Source organism: Cryptotermes secundus, unplaced genomic scaffold, assembly GCF_002891405.2.
Source record: "Cryptotermes secundus unplaced genomic scaffold, Csec_1.0 scaffold40, whole genome shotgun sequence".
In the NCBI taxonomy this organism is placed as follows: domain Eukaryota; kingdom Metazoa; phylum Arthropoda; class Insecta; order Blattodea; family Kalotermitidae; genus Cryptotermes; species Cryptotermes secundus.
The window spans coordinates 1519408-1535982 of NW_019730583.1; the positions used below are offsets into that span (position 1 = coordinate 1519408).

The following is a 16575-nucleotide window of genomic DNA, read 5'->3' on the forward strand; positions in this document are numbered from 1 at the left end:
TGGGCCGTTTAACACGGAAGCTGTGGAGTCTACGCCGTTTGAAGCTGTTACCAGACAACGACCGGTGAAGACACAGCTGACTGAGAAGACTTGGTGCGTCCTGTAGCGAACTGCGGTGTGTGAATTAGAGACAGCGTTTTAGTACTTGTAGTTACGAGTTTCAACAGTCAAATAAATCTGATTACCAACGCACACCCCGTCTACAGTCACTCAATCGCGTGACAATATATATGAGTATACATTATACTGAATTTCTAAAACTACTAGGCTGCTTTGTTTGAATTCTGTCTATATAGGTATGTACAATATGGTGAGAGAGGGAAGCGGGTTCTTTTGAACACGGTAACGAACCTTTGCATTCAATAAACGGTGGGGAATTTCTTGACTACTGGAACAATTATCAGCTTCTCAAGACGAACTCTGCTCTATGCAGTTGGGTAAGAAGATAGCTAGTAGGCAGCTAGAGATCAGCGACAACTATAAATGAATAACCACATTACTTAGCGAGATTCGATTCTGTGAGAATTTGTACTAGCACAAATTCCGACTGAGAACGTTACTGATTCTCTGAAGGTTCTCGACAATGGTTCATTCGTTGTACGAATATTATTACGGACATTGTCCAGTGAGTGGGGTACAGGCCTTTTTTTTCCCCCTTGGCACTACAGACCCAGTGGGCCTAGGCCTACCTCCATGAACTTCTCCGTTCACTTCGGTTTTTCTAGATCTTACACATTCCGTAGGACTCCTTGGGCGGGTGATCAGCTCGTCGCAAGGCCTCTACCTGTATACAAACACAGAGCAACGCACACACACAAACTAAACATCCATGCCCTGAGTAGGATTCGAACCCAATATCCCGGTTTTCAAACGAGCAAAGACAGTACATGCCTTAGACCGCTCGGCTACCGTGACCGGCGGGGTACAGGCCTACTTGATATAAATAACAGGAAGTGAATCTGTTTCCGTCATCAGGTGTAAGGCTGGAAAGGATCCTACTCAGCTGGGCCCGTTAGAAAAAGACGGTCTCGATCATTAGACAACTGATCGAAACTAGACCGTTCTAACGGGCCTGAGCACAATTCTTTCCCCATGATTCAAACAGGTCCCCCTTTGAATGACTGTGTTGAACAAATATACCCCAAAAACGAACGGTGAGTGCAACACAACAGTCGAAAGCGTATTTAAATCTCTCGTACATAACTGCAAAGTTTCGCACTGCAGTCACAGATGGCTTTTTTTTTTTGTATTGCTAGTGGGGTGGGACTAAGTCCCTTGTACTGCGGCCACTTCTGGCCTATTGTACCAGCCCCAGATGATAGGAGAGGGCGATTGTGGAGCAATTGCTGAATTAAGATTGGCAGGAGAAACCGAAGTACTCGGAGATAACCTGCCCCAGCGCCACTTTGTCCACCACAAATCCCACTTGACCAGACCCCGGGATCGAACTCAGGCCACTGCGGTGGGAAGCCAGGGACTAACCGCTTGAGCTATGGTGCGGCCATTACCACAGATGGCCTTACTTCCAAACAAGTAAACGGTCTTGGAACGAACAAAAATTTGGGCATCAGTTCCGACGGCGTCGAAAACCAAGAATATTTGTGCGGGCGAAAGCCAGCAGAAATTCACTGCCAAGCCACCATCAATATTTTCGGTGTCCAATGATTCCGCAGCTTCGGAGTTTGGGAAAAAAATCCCTGAATTATTGGTCTGTGGAGTAATTCTCTACAAAATTCAAGAAAATCTTACCTTGCTGGGACAGCGGGCGGTCACACGTAGGAGCCACGGCAAATTTCGGTTTTTCTAACCGAGCCCCATCCAGGGATTTTGAGCCACTCCTGTAACAGAAGAACATACCTAAGTCCTCCATAACAATATATGTGTATATACGAGGATAAATGCTATGATTAATTAATATCTTCTATTTCTGCAAGTAATCTTGTCGCCAACCGATCATGGTGGCCGCACGGTCTAAGGCATGACTATCTTCACTCGCTCAAACAGGGGTCGTGAGTTTGAATCCCACTCGAGGCATGGGTGTTTACGTCTGTTGTGTTTGTGTTGCCCTGTGTAGACAGCGGCCTTCCGGAGGGCTGATCCCCGGCCCAAGGAGTCCTACCTACTGTCTATATGATTAAGGAACAGAAGCAATGATTCATCATGGACTGTAGTGCCCACAGATTAAGAATTTGTCGCCAATCCTAGATTACAGCAATGAGATTATGCTGTTATGCGAACGTTAAAGCTTGACACAAACACAAGTTGCAGAGGAATTCCACAATAAGCATCCACAAAGAAATCCGGTAACGCAGTCAGCCATAACAAAAGAAAATCAAAGAGACAGGGTCGGTTGCCGACAAACTTCGATCAGGTTGAAGAAAGCAGTCTTCTGGGATTTGGCACCGTGTATATGTGGTGTTAACCGACGTTTCGGAGGAACGTATCGCCCCCATCTTCAGGGTTGAAGTATAGGTAAATCTGCAAGCGACAACACCGTGAGCCGTTGTCGCTTGCAGATTTACCTATACTTCTACCCTGAAGATGGGGGCGATACGTTCCTCCGAAACGTCGGTTAACACCACATATACACGGTGCCAAATCCCAGAAGACTGCTTTCTTCATAGTCACCGCCGTGAAAGCCTCAAATCTTACTTCGATCAGGTTGTTCCTGAGTTTCGGAGGATGCTAGGCAGGTTATCATGGCACATATTTATGCAAGTCCCAAGAAACTGACAGGTGCAATGCTACAGAATTAGGGGTTCCAAAGAGTACCGAGCACGATGTCTTACCTAAAGCAAAATTTCATCAGTACGAACTTCAGCTACTTCGCCTTCTGTCAGAAGATGACACAGACACGTCGAAATGTTCGAAAATAATTTCTGTCCTCTAACGAAGCAAATCCTTACTTCCTTTGAGCTGTACTGTTTTCTGACAAAGCCACCTCTATGCTAAAGAGGAAGTCAACAAAGAGAACACTCTCTACCCACCTGGTGCTCTGCAAATAAGGAGCAAGGAGAGAGCCGACTGATCGTAAGACAGAGTATTTGGGACCCTCACGTCACTGAACCCATTTTTAATAGCACCGCAACGGTAGAAAGTTATTTAAACACGTCCGGAGGCTGCTTAATATCTGCACTTGAGCAGCGCACAGAACCTCTGAAGTGGTTCATGCAGGACAGTGCACCTCCACATTATGCACTTTCAGCCCGTCACTGCTAGGATGAACATTGCAAAGACAGATATAGCGGTCTATGAGGAACAGTGAAATGGGCACCAAAATTTCCGGACTTGAATCCCATTGGGTTATTTAAAGCCGTGTACGGAATAAAGATCATTAATGTGGAACACAGCAACGAATTCAAGCAGATGGTGCCTCCATCAGCCAAGCAATGATAAAGGGCGCTTGTAACAACACAAGCCTCCGTTTAAAGATATGCTTCGACTTTAATTTCATGGACAACATTTCGAAAAGATAATGTAAACATTTCATCGATTCCCTACTCTCTGAATGCCTGTATATAAGAAGGCCTATACATATGCCACAGAAATAAAATCCGATACTATCCGTTCTTATTCATAAAACAAGAAATCCGTAAGCACACTATAAAAATTCATGTTCCCTGGGAAGCAACGTCACTGCTGTTGCTGGTAAAACCCCGGATCGAAGTTTTAAGACCTTGTATTTACCTTGTATCAGTAAAAACCAGTTCTTACCAATATATCAAATATATCTCTGACAACTGACGATTTCTATCATAATACTGGGATACTGAATCATCCATTATCAGATACATTTGGAGATTCTTCCTCATGGTAATCATTTGTCCATAAAGAAAACGGGCATGTTTCAAGTTCTGTGCTTTTATGTTAGCATTTTGTTAACATAATTTCCAAAGTAGGCTGAAAACCAGTAAATTGGAGCCCAATAAATTTATTATATCTTTTAACCTCCATTCTCTGGTGTGAGTATATGTTTATGTGGCAATGGTGCGAGACTTTCAGATTATGTATGACCCTATCAGGTGTGAAAATTATACACATAAAAAGAGAACACTAATTTCTATAAGCATCAGTAGCTTATAATTTCCGTTATCTGTTGCATTCAAATTAATGCATTTAAAGTAAAGCAGGATCGCACTTTCGTCTCAGGCCTTTTATACGTACTTGGAGCCAATTATATATTTACACACTTTAATTAGAACTGTCAAGCAACCTACCTCTGCATCGGTTCACGAAGAACTTAATTGAACACAATTACAGTTGGATTACAACTGCATGCAAACGACTTGTAAGAGTACTATTTTCTTGCATGTGATAACGTATAGTCTGGTAAAAGTTTATCGAAGTTTCGGAGGGATGCACTGTCTCCATCTTCAGAGTTCAAGAGTAAGCCAAGCATGAAACAAGCAGCCCAAAATATCTTTAAAATTTCACCAGACTGCATGGCGTCCCATCCCAGAAGACTATATGGCTCGCAGTCACCTAAAATCTAACGATCTGTGAATGTCTCCATTCTCCCGTCCTGTTGGTACAGATGTAGTTCGGTTGCATTACATGAGCCACTGATGCTCCTCATAAATGGCTTTCAATAATCTGACACAGACTCTCTCTGAATATTTAAATAAACTTTTGTTTAATCCTTATGCACTCTCCCAATTGAAACATATTTCTGACAGAACCGACAAAATATTTGTTATGTGCACGCCGAGGATGAGAGCGGTAATAACATGGGTCTGTAGAAAATTCCATAATTTGTATATATGTTTAGAACCTGTCTTCATGCTGCTTTTCGTGCTCCCAGATCCGATCGTTCATTAGTTAGAGCCGTAAAACTGAAAGCTAAGCGAATATTTTCCCATGGCCGCTATGTTCTTTTACATTCCACTAAAACAGATGCCTTCATAAAACAGGTGCATTTCTGGAATATATTATCGTATATCATTTCCGGACCCTATAATGAATGGTGCTACACCCGTTACCAGCATACAAGTTCGTGCATCCGCCATGTTGTTAACACTCACTGGCAGAAATACCCTTTGTTCGACCCGGATATGGGTGCTTTCCATATCAATGTTTGAATCAATATCAGTAGCTGAAACATTAACGAAGGTAACACTGAAATACTGCAGACCTACTCACTGCTAATTAAAGTATGGCCTCTATACATACGGCTCCTTAGCAAGAATGAAAAACAATTACGCAGGAATAATCTATCATCATACATTTTTATAAAATACTACAACCATCAGCCTAAGCACCGGCACTTCAATCGGTGACACAAGTATGACAATACACCAACGCAAGTGTTCCTGGCAAAGAAAGAGTAATGATACACGACTGAAACTAATCAAAATGCACTGTTTCTCTATAAATAAATCGACCTCACTCTCGACCAAAAACAGAACTGAAACGCGTCTGCAGGTAAATGTTTAGCATATATTCACATTTCATGTAATCATACCGTATTTATGAAGTGTTTCATATACAAACAAATATACTGTCTATTTTACAACGTGCAAAATTGCCAGAAAGTGGCGTAGATCATTATGTCGTCATTCTCGTATTATCGCAGGTTGGAAATCAAAATCCTCACACTGCAGATCTCCCTCAATAGAGGGCATTTACTCCGCAACGTTCGCTATTCAACATTACAACGTATCCTCACAGATGTTTTAGACAGGCTTTACTGGAGACATCTTCACCACAGTATATAAGCATACAGATCAGAGGAAATTAAAATGTAATTACGTAATCTTACAACAAGTTCTGGGAACAACTAATCTAACTTCATGGGCCTGAAACCTTTTTGAGATGCCGCCAGTTGTGCAGCTACTCATGAATTTCGTAACAGTTTACGTAACCCGAATGTTCATTACCGTGTTCACAAGAACCCTCCACTGGTCCCAACCTGAGCCAGATCGATCCAGTCCATACCACCCCATTCTAGCTCCCCAAAACTCATTTTAATATTATCCATCCATTAACGTCTTGATCTTCCTAGTGGTATTTTTCCTTCTGAATCTCCCAACAATATCCTATATGTATTCCTCTTCTCCCATTCATGCCACATGCCTTGAATTACATTTGGTTTGTTACTGTAGATCAGCCTCCTTACTGACGTCAAATAAAATGTCTTTGTTTCTCTTTACGGTATGTAATATTATCTCTCAGTATATCCACATCATCAGCATATAATACGAGCTGATGCGTTCTATTTAACTAATCGCCTATTTTAATTTGAAAGACGCGGACAACACAGATAATGACGCCTTGAATAATTATTCGTTGCTACGGGAACGTCGTTACCGAGCTGTTACCTAGAAATGACAAGGGGATACACACTCACAGACACACACGTCCAACAATTCTTCTAATTTTGCGTGTGTTCGTTGCCACGGGAACGTGTTTTCCGAGCCATTACTCCGCAATGAAAGGAGGGATACAGACACACTGACGGAAGCGATTTATGAAGTATGCCGCTGAGATTGTCTCAGGTGCCATGATATACATTCCACGTTTCATAAAGAGTGGGTCAGGCATTAAAAAGTTAATGGGGGGGGGATTCACAGACACACAGACTGCAGTGAGATCGCATAAGCCTATTTTCGTTTTTCTTTTTCAAAATAAGGGAAGTAGGTTAAAAATGGGAATGGGGAATCAGAGCACACGCAGAAACTATAAAGCAATAATAAACCCTGACTGTCGCATACGTTACTCATTTACGGTTAGACGAAAAATGCGATGCTTAAATAATATACTTCATTCTTCATTTGGATTGTAGCCTAATGACGAATAAGGCAATTCTTTAACATTAAACTGGGCATGAGTACAAGAAAAAAAAGCATTAAAAACTTTTAATTCACACTTACTGAACATCTGTCGCTGTAAAATACACAAGCCTGTCATCTTAAAGAAACAAAACCACGTTTTCACTCAAGTCATGACTATTAAAAGGGCGTCTCCGGAAATGATTGCAATGTTCTGGGGTCAAAGCCCAGGGAAGTATGCATTTAACTGTCCGGAAGTTCACGGGTGATCATACAGCAGTCTCATTTCCGTGGTCCTTGGCAAGCCTAACGTCGATTCTAGAGTGCTAGCGTTGCCATTTTTGCTTCTCTTCAGCCCAAGTTTATTGTGACGCCAAACCCGATATGAATAAGGCCTAATGCTTATTTACAAATGGGAAGTAGCAGACCCCATCAGACTTGGTTGGTGACTGTGTTGGGGACCGCAGTGTGGCAACTAACAACGGCAACTCGGCTTCAAACTGTAGTTGTAGTTAACATGACATACAATATATCCGACATATCTGTGCTAATACGATCATCAGGCGTGATCTTCACATCAAAACAATCAAGGAAGAGACCAGCCAATGGAGCTCCCAATATAGAGCTCGACTACATACACACCCCAACGAACTTGCAGCTCAACTACTTCAACCACCAGACCTAAGGCGCCTCAAACGACACCAGCCAATCGATCTGATCACCAGATTCAAAATATAATCTTAGTTAGTAGTTTAGTTTTAAGTTTAGCTTAAGTTTCTCCCCTTCTCCCACCAGGCCCCAACCTATTCATATACGGAGGGGAACTAATGAGCTCCCCTCCACACGTCATTTCACACAACTCACAATTTGCTAAATGTATTCATACAGATTGCAAATAAATGGGGATCTCAAAAAAAAAAATATCTGTGCTGCTTCAAACGCCGCTTTACTTCAGCTCCACTGCGACGCACATACGAGGTTATCGGATAGTTCCCGGACTAGGTTAAAAAAAGAAATGCTGGCTTAACTTACTCAATTTTGATTGTCATTTCCTTCAAAACAGTGTAACTGGGAACGTATACAGTGATCCCTCATTTCTTTCCTAGGTTCAAAGAGCAACGTGGAAGTCATTTTCCTTAATTACGTCGAGAATCGCTTGTGATTACCTTTGGATGTCAGACACTGTTAGAAAACGTCCATTAATTTTCATTTTGGGAAACAAAGCAAAATCACAGGGGACTAAGTCCGGTGCGTAGGGAGGATGGGGAATGATAACCATGTTGCTGTTAGTCACACAACTCTGTGGTTTTCAAGGACGTGTAGGTGGGCGCGTTGTCGCGATGAAGGAGCAATGCGGCGCATGTTCAAAACTACATAACTGATCCCAGCGGTCTACGAGCTCATGGATTGTTCGGCGAAGGTCTTCATGGATGAATTAGCGAATTCTGTCAACATTTTCTGTCGTTTTGTCGGTGCTTGATCGCTCTGAATGTTCATCTTCAACTGACACTCGACCAGCAGTGAAACGTGAATGCCATTCAAAAACCACTGTCTGGCTTAAAGAATGTTCTCCAAAAGCCTCATGGGGCATTTCAAGGGTTTCAGCAGCGGATTTACTGAGCTTCATGCAAAATTTGATGCAGACACATTGCTCGATTTTGCCATCCATCTCAGACAAAACGAAGCACGAAGTCGAAAAAGCACTTGTGTAAAAACAGTGAGTATTCATAGCGCGATGTCACGTGGCAGACTGATGCAATAGGCTTTCGGAAGTGTGACCTTGTCCTCCCCTCTCGTCTTCTTTCACTGAGGCAGTTGCAACAATAACAGTCTGGGAACTTTCCGATACCACCTCGTATACTGAGCTGTCACGGATACTGCCAGTCTCGAGGGTCCCTACACGCTCGTTTAATCCGTAAGGTATAACAGCACAAACTAGTTTCTTCACATGGTTGCGGCTTCCACTTCCATCAGAATTGCTTAGAATGATAACTGTGCAACTTCACTTCGCAATGCAGGGGGGGCAACATTTCTGTAATCTCCACGCCATTTTAGTACAAGTGGTCGTTGGTAAGTTGTCGGCCCTGGTGACGAAGAAATCCATTTATATACTACTTATTACCTAGTTCAATGAAGAAACAGAAGGAAATCGAAGAAGAATATTAAGTTCGAAGATATAGATAGTATAACTACAGGTTCATAAAAAGCAGATGGTTTTTCATTCATAAATATATTGCATAAATGTCGATTGGAAGCCAAAAAACCGAATAAATTACTTTAGGATGGATTAAAAACATGGGCCTAAATGCTGTCATTAGTAACGCCATTAACTGAACGAGTTACGTATATGCGGCAGGCTATTTCTCTACATGAGAGACTATTCATAACATCAAGGTCTTCAAGTACTAACAGAAGGATCTTTTTAATATCAGAATCTGTATCCGCATGTAATAGCAGTACTTTCAGTGTCGTTACCAAAACCTAGTATTCTTCTCCTTTTCTGCTTCTATCTCAATAATCTTTACATTTTACTTTCCATAAATATGCCACACTTCGGTATACGTAAATAAATGCAGCCAAGGATGCCTTAGAAATTATCCTATAACCAACACGCAATGCCTTCAGAATTGAATTAAAGCAAAGCTTAGCAACACCTACAAACACGCCTATTCTCAGGTTAGCGTGAAACTGAGTAGGGAACGAGCAACATATATTTCGGCATGGCCTAACTGTGTATTATTAATTAACCGTGTATGGGGACCCTTAAAATATCTCTGAGATTATATCACACCTTGACTTGGTAACTTTCGAAAGAAAAGTCCTGTGTTCAATGAGATCCCCGGTATGGGGATTTTGTTCCAACCAGCATACTTGTTTCAGGACGCTCCCTTGTAAGCCACAATGTCCAGCTGACTTCCCACCGAACCATTTATTTGTATATTTATTTATGTTGTAAGGAGCCGGTATAGCGACTGGCTATGGGCTGGACGACTGAGGAGTCGGAGTTCGAGTCCCGGTAGGGTTAAGAATTTTCTCTTCTCTAAATCGTCCAGATCAACTCTGGAGTCCGTCAAATTTCCTATCCAATGGGCACCCGGGGCGCGAAGCCGACCACTCACCTCCAGGTAATGCCGAGGTCAAGAAAATGTGGGTCTATACATCCATTCCCCCATACGCCTTCATGGTAGTGCTTAGTTCGTTGAGCACAGGGACAACATTACCTGTTTATTTATGTTGCATTCAGTGACGCTACCAGCAGGTCAGACTGAAGGCTTGAAGAGCCGAACGGCAGGACGATCAGCGAATAAGGAAAGAGAAAAACAACGAAGGACCGTAGTTAGTATAGCCGGTCACCGAGCCGAGATCTGAATCCGAGACTCCGCGAATACGAAGCAGGAATGCTAATAACTCGACCGCGACGTTCGGTGCATCGTTCGGGTTAAGTTGCTTGTATCACATGCATATTTTGTTCTTTGATGCAGTCAACGTGCCCATTACAGCGGCAGCGCGTTGTAAGAGATGAACCGTCTCCGCCCGCTCGAACAAAGGTGTCGTGGATTCGAGTCCCACTGGAGCTATAGATGTCTGTGTGCGTTTATTCTGTTTGTGTTGATCTGTGTGTAGGTAATGGCCTTCCGACAGGCTGATCCCCCGTCCAAGGAGTCCTACCGACTATGTATAGGATTAAGAAACTGAAAAAGCGGTCAAGCTCCAAAGGTCTGTAGAGCAATAGAGATACAGAGATGTAGTCCATGTGATTTTCACGCAAGCAAGAGAGAAGCACAGACTGAAAAGACATGCGTGTCTGCATTTCATTTCCTTCTTGTCATTATCTCAACCTATGAGAAATCACATGTATCAAATTTATTTTAAGTGTAGAAACCAACATCTGAATTTTGCCTGTTGCTTCCTATGGATTTCTGAATCTGTGGGCGTCTGAGAACAGGTACTGAAGAGGATGTTTGGATCAAACAGCGAGGTGGAAAGAAAAGCTCGTAATTTGTATTCCTCGCCAAAAATGTCTACTATTACAGTGACCATGGAGAACTTAATGGGCACAGTACGTAGCATACATGTGGGAGATGAGATGTGTATTAAATTTAGCAGAACAACCTTACGGTCAAGAGTCGTAGACATGAATGGAAGGAGAGCACTAAAATGAATCATACAGAAACACATTTTGAACTGGACTCTACTGGCACAGGATATGGAGACAGTGGCAAGTCCTTGTGAACAAGGTTCTGAATATTCGGGTTCCATAAAGGGGCGGGGAATTCCTTGACTAGCTGATAGATTATCAGCTTCTCAAAAATTATGCTCCATGGGGTTAATGTCAACATTTTTGTTACCTTTCGCGTGAATGTATCGATTTCGCATGGAAAAGGTCTGCAGTATATCGCACCAATATTCTTAGATCCATGATAATCCACTGAGATCAACTCTCCTTTCAATGCTTACAGGGACAGAGAACGTATTAATATTTTAATTAGTTTGAGGGAGGGATATCAGTAGCTTGATTATACAGCATCAGATGGGATGACTGACGTATGATGAATTGGAAGGTATTTGGTAGGAAGCGGTCGTGGCCTTATCGAGGTACTATGCCGGCTTTTGCCTGGAGGAGCTGAGTAAAGCTACGAAAACCTGTAAAGATAGTCGGTTTTTCGACCGTGATTCGAACCACGCATCTTACCTCTATACATCAAACTGTTCGGCTGTGCTTCAGTAAGATTAGAAATTCCTTTCTCATGCGTCTAGGAGAGTAGTAGAGGCAAAAACTCCAAGCATTCCACCCACCAACCATACTGACTGAGAGTTGGTGTGGTTTTCTTTTGGCAAATTTTTGGACAGTAATTTAAATGGCACAATCGCTTCCGTCCTTTCCATTCGTCGTTCATAATCAACCGACCAACTGACGCTATTCAACACAAGTAGCCGAAACAGCTTTTGGGTGCGTCTACAACTCCGAGCAGCGCCTACCAAGAATCGCTAAAAGGATTTTACGACATTTAATACTGGGGTGCTTTAAAACAATTCGTTCACACATTCCACTTTTGGTTAAAAATAATGGACACTTTACATGAACACATTCAAGTATTGGATACAAAACACTTATTTAATGTCTACCCAAGGCATATGGTTTTTCAAGACAATAAAGGGACACAAGAAAACATTTCCGAACTTGTAGATTCAACAATAAATGTTCCTAACACACTCGAAGACCAACAAGGTCTCTTACGTTCGACAACAGTTAAACGATGTTTCCTTCTGTCTCAATTTACTGATCTCCGTGTGTGTGAATTATTATATATCTAATAAAAAAAACATGTAATTCTGGGAAGAACTAATCACTTTTATTTTGACACATGGATCGCATAGAAAAAGACGTGTCCAACAATTCTTCTACTGTTGCGTCTGTAATCGTTCCCGTGACAACGCTTTTACCGAGCCGCTGTCTAGAAGCGATAAGGGGATATACATATAAATATGCAGACTACTAGAAGGTATTTAACAACTACGCCGCTGAGACTGGCTTAGGTGATATGAAATACATAGCAAGTTTCACAAAGTCTGGTTGAGCAGTTGATGGGAAGGGGATTACACAGACAGCATGGAGATCGCATATGCCTACCTTTATTTTTTCAATATAAGAAAAGTAGGCAAATAATTTGTCGGACTACTGAAATCCAGCATAATGGATTAATTTATATGAAAATAAATGATTCAGTTGTTTTAGCATAAGATCCTAAGTTAGAAAAATAAAAAACAAGAATGGAATTGTTGCCTGAGTTTAGACTGCTCTCAAATCAAATCCGTTTATTCGTTTAATGTAGTGCTCTATCACAATATGGTTTTGAAGCACATATTAAACAAGCTGTACAAGGGTTATTCGGAAAGTAACCTCGTTGAGCTGTTAGCAAAACAAGCAATGAAAAACATTATGTACAAATATACGTATACTTAAGGTACTTCTCAACGGAGTCATCGCCAGAACTGTCACACTTCTATCGGGGAATCACTTTTTGTATGCCTGTGTCAAATAAGTCTGCCGCCTTAGCTAGGCCACTTTCTGTATTGCAAAACACTAAAAAAAATTGCGTAGGGCCATTCAAAACAAAAGATGTGGAATACTGACATGCGGTGTAGTCCTCCTCCATGACAACGCACGTTCACATACAGATGCTCGCACTCAAACACTACTGGGACATTTCAACTGGGAGTTGTTTGACCACCCTCCTTATAGCCCTAATCTCGCTCCAACCGACTACCACCTATTTACTCATACCTACCTGAAGATCTGGTTGCGATCACAGCGCTTCAACAATGAGGAGTTGATGGAAGGCGTCAAAACGTGGCTCAGCTCACAGGAGACAGACTTTTTGACAAGGGCATACAAAAACTTATTCCCCGATATGATGCCTCAATTCCAACGGTGACTGCGTTGAGAAGTAGCGTAAGAATGTACGCATTTTTTGTACATTTTTTTTTCTCATTGCTTGTTTTGTTAACATCTCACTGGAGGTTACTTTCCGAATAGCCCTTGTATATATTTAATTTTCTTTAAATGTGCAACAAAAATGATGGTGAGGACTTAACGCCAATTACTTATTCATTCGTTTACGATCCGGATTTTTTGCCAGTTTTGATTAACTCTCAACTAACAGTAAATCGTTGCATGTAAATTTATTATTTGTTTATAATATGGGAAGAGTTCATCACAGTCTTCATTATTCAGCTTATCCAACATAAAGCATATTTGTAATTACAGAACATCACTTCCCTTTCCCAAACTTGCCACATTTTCCTTTCTCATAAGCCATTTGATGATCGCGGATGTTAGCATGTCAATTTATTCTGCCAAATATGCCCTTAAGTGCACACTGTATACTTTTCCAAGCTTATTATTTCAGCAAAACACAGCATGTCAGGAATGAACTTTTAGAATCCTTCATAAACCTGTACCAAACTTCTTGAAAAACGCACTCTTTTCTGACACTCAAAATACACCTTATGTTGTTTGCACTTCTTATTTAGCATACAGCATGAAATCTATATTCTTCACAAAATATATTATCAGAATATGAGGTCAAGGATGAGATGCTGGGAGCATTCAGCATATATGGAAGAAATGAAAAATGCATACATTTTAGTTGAAAACCCTGACTCTCAGAATACATAGGCCCAAACATTATAATGGACCACAGATAAACAGAATGCGACAATGTGAACTGGATTCATGTGGCTCATGATAAGTCCAGTGGGAGATTCCTGAAAACACTGTGGTTAATCTTCAGGTTCCATGAAAGGCGATGAATTTAACTAGTTGAGTGACTGTTTAGCTTCTCAAGAAGGTATCTATTCCATACAGTCAGTCTAAATATGCTCCTAGGAAATTATCAATACAGTAATTGTGCAGGAAGTTAACTCAACATAAACCAGATAGCAGGTCTGCTATCAGGCGGTTGGATTCAGCTGAAGAAGATTTGAAGACAAGGGGTGTTAGAAATTGGAGACAAAAAGCACAGAATCAGGACCAATGGCAAGCAGTCATAAAATAGGCCAAGGCTCATCATGGGCTACAGTGCTCGCAGAAGAAGAAGACGAATTACGTGTGCAATTAAACTGACTACAATGCACAGTATTCCTTATATATGTTCTATATCATAGTACTTCTAGATGTCTTCTGAGTATGATGTGCTGCACCTAGATGCATCCTACTTCTTAGGGTCCATGGAATCAATCAAACCATTCATCCATCCTGGACAATGGTGAACAAAATCCTACACGAACACCACAAGAAGTTCTTGGAAGAACTTACAGCAATTACTTTCCTTCAAATGCAATGCTAGCAAGTACAATAACATAATAATTATACAATTAACTAGCAGAATAATGTCTACTGAAAATTCAATGAAAATTTAACACCAACATAAAGGTAAGACCACAAATACTTGCTCGTTAGGAATCTCAGCATATACTGCTTTCTGGCCATAACTCTTTAATGCATATACAGCTTCCATGTTTTTTAGAAATATCATTTATCTTGTACCTTCAATCCTCACTTCTTTTCCTCTATCCCCTTCATACTTTTATCCCTCCTCTCATCGCCCAGGATACATGGCAGAGACAATGCATTCCTCCAAAACGATCGTAACCACCCATCAGACCACACTGTGTCACATTTCAGAGCATATCAAACAGGTTTTTATGTGTAAGAAAACAGACACAGTTTACTCCATCTTAGTTCATGATCTTGTACACTCATCTCAATGCAGCATGCTGACATTCTGTACTTTCCAGCAGCAAACTATAACTCTAGAATAGGCAACCCCTTTTAAATTATATTTTTTTTTTCTGTGGCACTACAGCCCCAATTTCGGCCTAGGCCTACCTCCATGAAACGCTCTGTTTCACTTCAGTTTACTAGATCTTACACATTCGGTAGGACTCCTTGGGCGAGTGATCAGCTTGTCACAAGGCCTCTACCTGTACACAAACACAGAAAAATGAACACAAACATCCATGCCCTGAGTGGGATTCGAAACCATGATCCCGGCTTCCAAGTGAGCGAAGACAGTGCATGCCTTAGACCGCTCAGCTACCGAGACTGGCTTTTAAACTATATACTCTTTCCAATTTAACACATACAAAACCTTACCAACACTTTCTAAATTATGAATTTAAATCGTCTTTAAAGTACAGAAAACACATATAACTGAAAACTAATATAGTATACATGCTGTGAACAGAGTTCATGATCTATTTTGAAAGTTATATACTTGTAACTCTGACCTGTGTTAGGCAAAACAGTTTATGTAAATGTTACTCAAAATATGTTTACCGCAGGGTAGCAACAATCAATTACATTACCACTATTTGTCAGACGCTGGAAGTCCTGTGACCTCTGCTGATGCAAACATCCTGAGCATCATGAACGTTTGGCTTTTACATATTAGTTCATCCACTTACGTGCACAATTTTCAGCAGTACAGATTTTAAATTCATTGAATTTATTAGTTCTACTGTCGACATATTTCTACTTGTAAAGTTTCAAACAGAATTCGTAGGAATATTTATGACTTACATTAAGAAAAAAAAATAGTCCAGTTCTGGTTACAGAAAATCCTCATGTAATCCAAAAACACACTCTTGCAGTTCCAGAAGATAGACATCTGATGCTCGACATCATACCAGCCATTATTCTTTGAAAAACAAACAATGCTGCAGCAACTCAATCCTAATTATGTATTGGAACTTATGCATGACACTGATGAACTCAGCAGAATAGTAGTTACTATAGGATTCTGACGATGGTGTATAACACACTGATATGTTGGGATTTTGGACTTTATCCATCGTCCTGGTTTTTAAGATAGCAAATAAAAAAACACGACGTTTCGGAAACTGGATCTGTTTCCGTCCTCAGGTGAAGGAAAACACCTATTCAGTTGGGTCCCTTAGAAAGAGCTAGCCTCAATCACTGGACCAGTTTCCGAAACGTCGTGTTTTTTTATTTGTTATCTTAAAAACCAGGACGATGGATAAAGTCCAAAATCCCAACATATCAGTCAGCAGAATAGGTTCCACATCGTCAGGACAATAGCACTAAAGGAACCCTTAGAGACAGGATTATATCAATGGGGTTGTAGCCACCCAGATCTAATAACCCCTAACCTATTTTTGTAGGATTTTCTTAAAAAACATATAAAACATACATATATAGTGCTAAAGGAACCCTTAGAGAAGATTATATCAACAGGGTTGTAACCACCCAGATCTAATATCCTCTAACCTATTTTCGTAGTTT

At 41.1% G+C, this 16575-nt stretch overlaps 1 protein-coding gene across 1 annotated transcript in view; it reads right to left on the reverse strand.

Moving 5' to 3' along the window:
* The window catches only part of LOC111866324 (serine/threonine-protein kinase tricorner), a 175680-nt gene that overhangs the window by 155821 nt on the left and 3284 nt on the right, over nucleotides 1–16575 (reverse strand). The window contains exon 2 of the mRNA XM_023855164.2: nucleotides 1750–1838. The gene's annotated coding sequence lies outside the window, so the exon portion shown is untranslated. The remainder of the gene's footprint in view (nucleotides 1–1749; nucleotides 1839–16575) is intronic.